The sequence below is a fragment of the Beta vulgaris genome, chromosome 8 (assembly GCF_026745355.1).
Source record: "Beta vulgaris subsp. vulgaris cultivar EL10 chromosome 8, EL10.2, whole genome shotgun sequence".
NCBI lineage: Eukaryota > Viridiplantae > Streptophyta > Magnoliopsida > Caryophyllales > Amaranthaceae > Beta > Beta vulgaris.
Genome location: NC_079209.1, coordinates 36,932,715 through 36,938,714, shown reverse-complemented (window position 1 = coordinate 36,938,714; position 6,000 = coordinate 36,932,715).

Genomic DNA, 6,000 nt, shown 5'->3' with positions numbered 1-6,000 from the left:
AAAAAAAAAAGAAAACTTTGAGTTGGATTAAAGGGGGAGGCGTGAGATGATGCCACGCGGTAGCTTCAGAAAGGAAAGGTTGAGATGACGCCACGCGGTGTTGATTAAAGGGAAACGTTGTTGATTGAATGAGACAGCAACTGCTTTGCTGTCAGTGGGTCTGACGCGCGTCAGACCCCACTGAGCAGCAAATCAGCTGCTGCCACGCGTGGGATAAGGAGCTGATTTTTAATTTCTTCCTCTCTTTCAACGGTAATTTTATGCAACGGTTATTTTATTAACGTTACAAAATTTTTTAAAGTTAATATAAAAAAGACCAGCTTAAAATAAAAAAAATTACAATAACGGCTATAAAATTGTTTTATCTATAAAATGGGCCCAAATTACCATATATTTTACCACACCACTTCCTAATATTTTTTTTTCTAATTACTCTCTCCTACCTACTTGTCTTCTATATAATATTTTATCTATAAACTAAGTCAATATTATGGATTCAAATAATCCTAGTTACTCCCAAAATAATCCAAACCACCAACAAAATCCCCAAAATAATTTCCAAATTGATCCAAGTGTGCTACAAAATCCGGAATTTCAAAGAATGTTTATGTTTTTCCAAAGCCAATCGAATTACCAAAATTCTCAACAAGCTACACAACAATCTCCATAAAGTTCTAATCATCTATCCCAACAATAAGTTCAACCATCTTTTCCTATATCCCAACATATTTCACAACAACATGAACAACCTAACGAAAACGACGATGTAGTTGAAATCCAATCACAGGAAATTGAAAACACCCCTTCTTCAAAAAAAGCCACAACATCAAAGTTTCAATGGAGTGTAGATGAAGATCATGCCCTCATTTCGGCATATCTAGAGTGCGGAGGAGAAGTGTTAAAGGGAACTGACCAAAATGGTGACGGTTTTTGGGGTTCGGTATCTGAGAGAGTTGAAGAGTCACGACGACTCAATCCAACTTTACGCCCAAGGACATTCAAAGCTCTCACTAGTCGTTGGAAAAAAATCAACTGAGATGTGAATGCATGGTTCGGGATAGGGGTGTCAAAAACTGGGCCGACCCACGGGTGAACCCACATGCGATCCAGACCCAACTTGTTCCGAGCCGAGAGTTGTCGGTTGGAAAGCCGACCCATTCCGACCCAGCGTTCACCCGTGCCCAGTTTAACCCGTGGAATTGGTAAACCAACCGGAGTTGGGCCGACCCAGTTTGACCCGTACCCAGTCGCACCCGTGAATAACGACCTAGACCCAACCTGTTTCCAACCCAAAATAACTCGCACCCAACTTCACCCGCGAATGACCCAATTAAACCCACCCAATTATTACCCAACCCAGTTGTGACCCAACCCAGCTATCACCGATCCAGTTTTGACTCAACCCAGTTATGACCCAACCCAATTTCGACCCAACCCAGTTGCCACCCAACCCAAGTAAACCCGACCCAACACCATTCCGACCCAAGTGAACTGAATTAAACTAAATTGGGAGTAAATGTAACTAAAAATCAACTGAAAAATGATTAACTGAAACTGAAATAAACTGTAAATAAAAAACCAAAACTCACTATAAGAAAAACCGCCATTTACGACCAGAAGTCTGGTCGCAAAAAGCTCAAATCTGGTCGTAAAAAGCCTTTTACGACCAGAAACGCGTGTGGTCGTAAAAGGCTTGGTCATAAATAACAGTACTACCAGTTTCACTTTCTTGTCGTAATTGTTCTTTTGCGACCAGATTTAGTTCTCGTCACAATTAGTTGTCGTCTGCGACCATTTTTCTAATCGCAAATATGAGTAAAAAAAATTTTTAAAAAAAAGAAATTAGCAACTAAACATAGTTGCTAATTTCAAGTATTTACAATTTAATATCATAACAACATAAATTTATACAAAAATTAATTCATCATTCATAATCACCAAAATTGTTGATTACTACAGCAATATGTTTCAAAGAATTATATTGAATTTGGTACAAGAAAACTTAAATATAAAAACTTAAATTTATACAAAAACTAATTCATCATCGTTAATCATTCATCATCATCACTTGGATTGAAACATATCTTTATCTTCTTCATCAACAAATCTTCATGATCATATCAACAAATCTTCAAACAGTCTGCAACCAAAAACAAGAAAAAATCGAACGAATTAAATCAAAACAAATAATCCAGATCTGAATTTTAAAATTTAGCCAAAAAACACATATTTTGAACCCAGAAATTCCAACGAATTAAACTTAGAAATTCCAACAAATTTTATGCAGAAATTCGAACCAATTTTCCCAAAAATTCGAACCAAATTTTGCCCCAAAAACGAACCCCAACTTTACCCCAAAAATTGAACCCAAATTTGCCCAAAATCGAACCAAGATACTCCCCAAAATCGAACCCAAAATTTCCGTAATATTCAAGCACAAACTTTCCCGAATTCGAACCCAGATTTGGCCCCTATTCGAACCCAGATTCGACCAGAAATTCAACCCTAAATATCCCAGAAATTCAACCACAAATTCAACCCTAAATTGGAATCCCATCAAACCAAGATCTAAAAACATAAAAAGGAAATTCGTAAATTACCCAAAACCCCCATAAATTACCCAGCAAAATTATCCTAAACCCCCAAAAATTCAACCACGAAACCCCTGAAATTCGAAGTGAATCGACCCCCAAACAATTCGACATAATAGGAACCCTAAATACTCGAATTTCCCCAAAAGAATCTAACACCAAATCACCATCAAATTTCGAGTGAATAATTCGAAAAATTCAACAAAAAACGCCCCAAAATTTTCACAAAAATCTACACATACAAACATGAAATGAATTCGAAAAACCCCAAAAAAATTTAAAGAAAAAAGTGAGGAAAAATACCAACGGCAGCGAAGAACAGCGGCAGCAACAGCGGCGAAGAATAGTTGTAGCAGTGTCGCGGTGGTAGAGATCTACCATAGAAGTAGAGATCGAAGAGAGAATAGATCGGAGTGGTGGTTGTGTTGTGGTTGCTATGGTGGAAGAGATCAAAGAGAGAGAAAGTGGAGGATGGAGATTGTTGTGGTAGAGGAGATCGAAGAGAGAGAAAGTGGATGATGGTGGTTGTGTTTGCTAGTGGAGGACATTGAAAAAGGACAAAATGGGTGGGGAAAATATTTTACACTAATTTTAAAAGACTGATTGAAAATGGGGAGATATAAATGGGGTCTTCAAAATTTCGGGAAAAATGAAGGAGCGCGGGTTTTCAAATTTTGGGGAAAAAAATTTGGGGAAAGAATTTCGCTTTTATTTTGGCCAAATTTTAAGATCTTGATATTTACGACCAGATTTCCGTCTCATCGCAAAACACTTCTGATATTTACGACAGTTTACTGGATCTGGTCGTAAATGCTCGTTATTTACAACGAGAAATCATTGTGGTTGTAAATAATGACCATTTAGAATATCTGGTCGTAATTACTTATTATTTACGACCAGAAACGCATGTGGTCGTAATTTTTGGTCGTAAATGAACCATTTTGTAGTAGTGTGCCATAAATATAATGCATGTGTTCTACGCCATCATGCATGCATGTGTTCTACATGTGTTTTCCAAGATCTTCACACAAACAATTAAAATGATGGAATATAATAGAATAATTAATTTTATACTAATTTTAAGTTTTTGGATCTTGCATATTTGATGATTGTCCAATATCATAAATTAAGACAAATCAAACAATAATTATAGCTAAACACTTAAAGGGTAATAAGATTATATAGGAAATACAAGGTTGGTGTTTACTTTTTTTATCGGTGTGGGACATTACTTTTTTACATAAAGACTATCTAAAATATTTCCGAGCTTGCTCACGAACTCTCGAGCCGAACTTCAGGAAGCTTAGGCTCGGCTCGTTATGGTCTTGAGTCGAGCTCGAATAGTTTATCTTGATTGTTAATTGTTAGGTAGTTTGTGTTCACAAAGAAGTGAAGAACAAAAGTATTTTATCTTGATTATCGAATGTCCAACCTCCAAAGTCAAAACTATAATCCGAATTTGATAAATTAGTCATTGATCATATTCATTGATGATTAATCACTTTAAAGTTTAAATCTTTAATGTATATCAATATATGTATTAATGCAAGTTTTGACATGTTAATTGAGTTTAACCTTAATTAGTCAATAATTGTAACACCCCAAAACTTTGGTTCTAAAACTTTATAAAACATTCACTTTTCATTAAGATATCTGACCAAACCTTTAGGGTATTACCGCCGCATCTATTGTTAAAAATAAATGCAAGGCTAATTAAAATAAAAAATTTAACTCACAAACCAAAGTATCAAAATATAAACTAAGTTGTCTACAACCAAACTAAACAATCTCAAATGACAGTACTGTAATGTTTATTAAACTAGGTGAACTTAAAAACTATAAATTCACTCATTCCTGCAACGTAGTCCCTTTCACCAACCTGCACAATATAAATATGGAACAGAACAAAGAAAAACAAAAACACAAAAATTAGCGAAAGCTAAGTAATTACAACTCCATCCCGTAAAATAATAATAATAATAGTTATATTTTTAAAATAATTTTTATAGCATACTTACAAATATAATAAAATGTAGACAAGTATAACATAAAACAGACATGTATAACGTAATACAAACAAGTATATAACACACTTAATCAATTTGAATACTCCAAGTTTATATGATTCACACAACATCAAATTTAATTATTAGAGGGGAATTGAACGTCAGTAGGCCGGGACTAATCCCAGTAACCACCTACTTCAACATGGGTCGTCACCCAATAATTTAAGAGCAATGGCCAATATCGTTTTGCAGAACGTCCTTAGTGTGCACACCCCTCACTAATCTAATGGGTATCCGCAATGCGCACCAATAGTATTAGGAGGAAGACAATAAAGAGTTGTAACAGAATAAAAATCAAGTACTGTTCATCACCTATGGAGGATCCAAGTCCACGGGATAATTTCCTCAATATTATTTCTACTTTACGTGATTAATATATTTTAATAGTTATGGCACATCAAATATCACATTAACAATAACATGAACGTCTTTAGTTCAAATAATATTTTCACAACTTAGCCACTTAATAAAATTATAATAATAAGAACGTCCATAATTTATAGTAACCAGTACGTCCATCATTAGAGTCTCATAGAGTCACAATATATATCAACTTATAATACCGTTCGTTACATCATTAACACACTAGTTATACCCATTAAGTACATTATCAATATTAGTATAATTTTAATACAATGGTATAATTAGGTACATTAAAAAAAAATCCAATTTCATAACAACAATACTAGTAGATACATATATATTATACGCAGGGATAATAGTACTATATATAGTAATAATAATAATTTTAGTCGTAGAAAGTACTATACTAATCCTGTCACATAATATACATCTAACATAAACATAGAATCACATAACCACATGTATTACACATAGCACATACAATTCCTAACGGAATTCTAGTTGTTGATGGACATTGTGAATTACCTCAAACGCGTCTCAAGTATAGCAATATCAACTAAAATTCGCCTCCTACGAAGTTTCCGTCTACAACAAATAATATTATCTAAAGTTAGTCACTTGATATAATATCCCGCAAATAATTAATCAAAATTTACTAGATTAATACTAACCAAAGTCGAAAAACAAGAGAAAGATTATTAATTTTCTAAAAACAAAAAAAACGTGACTGTCACTTTAGCAAGGAAACCAAAAAAAAATAATTTGTGGAAGAATGAACTTGTATGTGTCAGCAAAGTCACAGCCTCACGTGACTTTTGCTGCACATGTCAAGTTTTCTTTTTTTTTTTTTATAAATATTAGTATTATTTTTAAAACTTAGAAAAAAATGACTAAAAAAAAACCTCTAAACCTCCAGAAGACGGGAAGCAGGAGAAATAGAGGAAAGAAGAAAGAGAAAGAGGAAGAAAGAAGAAAGAGAA